Raw genomic sequence first — 4,471 nt, 5'->3', positions numbered from 1 at the left:
TTTATAGTTATAAAATAAAATTTAATTTATGAAGAAAAAAAGTCCTGTAAATGATAAAAATTATGGAGATGTTTTGTTTAAATTTCATTTAGATAATAAGAAATCAAATTTTTTTAGAAAAAAACGAATTCGTTTTTTTCTAAAAAAATTTGATTTCTTATTATCTAAATGAAATTTAAACAAAACTAAATTAAAATTATTTAATGATACATTTTGTACAAAAAATAAGTATTTTGACAAAAAATTAAAATTTGTTAATAAATATATATTTAATATTTTATTGTATAAAGATAATAATAAAAACAACAGACGTAATGTAAGTGACAAATATTTATATTATATAATAAATGATTATTATACAGATACTAAAGTTTTTTTAAAAAGTAAAAGTAATTATTTTTACTCGAATTGAAATTTTAAATCATTGAACGTGAACGTGTTGTCTGAAAAATATAAATTGGAAAATAAGAGTATATTTACTAATAATAGTAAATACTTTAGTGAAATCAAAGTTAGTTTAACAAAAACAATATTTAATCATATTGTTAAACTAACTTTGATTTCACTAAAGTATTTACTATTATTAGTAAAAGTTCAATGGATAACAATAATATTATTGCTAATAGTTGGTATACTATTAATATATAATATAGTTATAGTGGATGATATATATAAGTTTTTTTTATATAAGGTTAATGAATTATTTAGTACATTATTTTTTCAATCTTTTTTTTTTTTTGATGAATTTTTTTTTAAAAAATATTTTTTTTTTGATTTTTCGTATTTTTTTTCAGTTTCAAAGTCTGGAATTAGTTTATTATTAGAACAATTGATTGAACTATTAAGGGAAGATACTGATTTAGGATTTTTGTTTTTTACTTTCCTTTATCCGTTCGGTTTATGAATAGGGTCCAATATAATAGAATTGGTTGAAACTTATATTTTACCTTACGTTTCTCCCTTTTTTCCACAATTTTATTTTTTTTTAGAAGAATGAATTGAATTTTTTTTTTCCAAAAATGTATTATATAACTTATTTCCTCCGTATTTAGCATTGTATACAAAGTATATTGATACGCATAGTGGATTAATTTTTTCAATAGCTGATATTGAATATAAAACAATATCAGCTATTGAAAAAATTAAAGTATTTAAATATACGTATATGGAGTCATGGTTTGGCGAATTTAAATCGATTAAAGTTATATCTCCATGGAGGGAGTATATGAATAATAGTAAATTACCGTTAACTATGGAATATAATGTGTACTATAAATTATATGTATTATACAATAATAGTAATTTTTTTTTTATTAATTATGATATATTGCATAATGCCTTTAAAACTTTTGTACCAAATATTTTTAATGGTTATTACTATATATTTAATACAATCAATTTGTTGGAAATAAATATGAATACTCATTCATATTATTGTAAAAACACTTTTAACATTGAGGAGTGAGAATTAATAAAAATTATGTCTAATAAAATTCGTGAATTAGTAAATAGGAATTGTGTTGTGTATAATTCTTATTTTTTAATAAAAAAAATTTTGGATTTGTTGTTTATAACGAATTATAATTTTTTAAAATTTATGTGTGTAAATACATACGAATGTATGAGGTACATGTATTGCGATACGTCCTTTATTAGTAAAATAAGTTATAAGTTATATTGTTGTATAAACGAAATAACATACGTATACGATATGCATAATAAATATATTTCATTAAAATTGTATGTTAATAAATTATATAGAATTACGATGTATAATTTGTATTGATATGCATGAGAAGCATTATTTTTGGGACAATGTATAATGAATGTGTACGCAAAATGGTTATTGATGTATATTAGGTATAGAGATATACCGTTATATTTATCTAGGTTTTGGTCTGTTTATTTAGCAGATTTATTTCATCTTACATCTTTTAACGAAAAATACTTTTTTGGTTTTATTAAAAAGCATTTTATTTTAACAGAAACTTATATTAGGATGATGGAATTTAGAGAGGCATATCTTACTTCGAAAAGTACTGTAATTGCTAATTTAAGTAGGATAAATGAAATGAATGAAATTTTATACGAAAATTATAAAAATCAGTGATTTTTGTATGAAGAAGAAATTATTTCAGGTTTAAAGGATAAGAATATTATTGCTTCCGGTAGAAGAAGGGAGAACATATTTTGTGGAAATTATAATTATGCTATTACTGATAAGATAGTTGATAAGGAAGACATACGTATTTATGTCTATATTCTTCATTTTTTCTTGGAAGAAATTGTATACAATTTCTTCCAAGAAAAAATGAAGAATATAGACATAAATACGTATGTACAAGACATAAATTCATTTATGTTTTACACAAAATTTTTAATACTTTCATTATCAGAACAATATAAATTTTTGGTTTATGCGTACAATTTAATAGATAACTGTTTAAATACAATTAATTATATTTATATAAATAATTTTTTTATATCAATAATTATTGATAAATGTAGTTTTATTTTAAGAAAATTTTTTTTATATTTTTATGATTTGGTTTATTTAAGAGAATTTTTTGGTAATTTGGATAGTATGAATTATAGAGCTGATTTAAATTTGTCTAAGGTGATAGTTTATTTGACTAACCCTTATTCTGAGTTTAAGTTAAAACACTTTGTTGACTGAAAAGGAATGGCTTTAGATTATAAGAATGTAATTATTGATAAAAATAGTATTTTTAGTTTAATGTTAAAAGATGGTATATTTTTTTTCAAAAAGTTACCTAGAAGTAATTTTTTTTTAGATGAGTATATTAATTTAAATAAAATATTTTTGTATTGAAATGATCAATTTGTAACTAATATGGTCATTACTAGTAGTAGTAATGCTTTATCAAGTGCAGTTACTGCTCCTTATTTTAAGGAGTGTGGTAATATATTAGATTGGATTCATTTTTCTTGGAACTGACAATTTTTGTCAAAAAATGTTAATTTTGTTAATTTGGTAGATATTAGTTTGTACGAATATATATATATAAATATATTTTATTACGATTATTACTACACATATATGTACGGTGAGTTTTCATTTTTGAAATTTATAAATGATTATTTATATAAATATAATAGAGTTTTTTTATGAGAAGACGAACATATAAATAAATTTAGTTTTTTTTTCGATAGATACTATAATTTATTACAGAATAACGTTCTTGATATTTTATTTAGTGTTTTCGCAATAAATATAAATATTTATTCTTTTTCCGGGTTAATTAATATTTTATGCGGTTTACAAAATTTTTGTAAAAATTTTGTGGTTGTTGGTGTGTTGTATATGTTATTAAGTATATATTTAGTGTGATATCACATGTATTTATACGTCTATAAGTATGATGTGTGGACTAGTATCATTAATTTGTTGTATCCTAAAGATTTAGATTATTTATTAAGAAATATAGATTTGAATAAAAAGAGAGGGAATTTTTTTTACAAAGGTATAACATCTACAACTAGTAATAATGATATATGTGAATATCAGAAAACGTTAGATAAGTTAGATATTCTTTCATTAAAAATAGAACGTTTAACGCAAAATAATTTATTTTGAGTTAAACGTAGGTTAGGTAATTTTTTATTTAAATTAAGTAATTTGAATTTCATATCGACGTATAAGGAGAGTATTTATAGGAAATTTTTGGGTGAAGAAGAGTTAATTTTAGATGATGATAATTTTATTACTAAACGTCGAGCTAAAGAGTTGGAAAATTTAGAAAGATACGGTGACCCAACAATTAACGATGAATTTAGAAAATTAGATTTAGATAAATTGATTTATGAACTAAATGGATTAAATCAGGATAATGGTTGTAATCTTAATTTTTCTTGAAAAGAGTTTCAGGAAATGAAATACGAAGATAAGTTGGTTACAGATAATGATATATTTGAATCAGTTTGATGAAATTGAGAAAAAAAGTATAGTGATAATACTTTTCTTGAGGAAGAAAGTATTAACAACAGTGGATATACTGAGTTGAAGAAGAATATTTTGCCTTTCGATAAAGATAACATATATAAGGATATAGTTAATACGTATTATCAATTTTCTCAATTTTCTGGGTTATATGCTTTTTCTGCTTATGTTCAAAATGATCGAATATTTTCGCCTTATTCTGTATTTTTTTCTGTTTTTAAAATTTTAAAAAAGTCTTCAAGTTTTTTTTTTTTTAAACCAATATGCAAGAATTATACAGTAAAGGGTATTAGTATTAATAATTATTTTGTTTTTTTTTATCCCTATTTATTGGAATTATATCAGTTATATAAATATATATATATATATTTGTTATTTTTTAACGTTTATTTAGTATTAAATATATATATGTATATGGCGGAAGTATGTAATATAATGTGTATGATTGTAACACTTGTATTTACTTTAATAATATGTATTATATACAAATATATTAAAGTGTATATAAAA

Source organism: Schistocerca gregaria, unplaced genomic scaffold (genome assembly GCF_023897955.1).
Source record: "Schistocerca gregaria isolate iqSchGreg1 unplaced genomic scaffold, iqSchGreg1.2 ptg001332l, whole genome shotgun sequence".
NCBI classification, from domain to species: Eukaryota; Metazoa; Arthropoda; class Insecta; order Orthoptera; family Acrididae; genus Schistocerca; species Schistocerca gregaria.
This window is presented reverse-complemented; position numbering follows the sequence as displayed.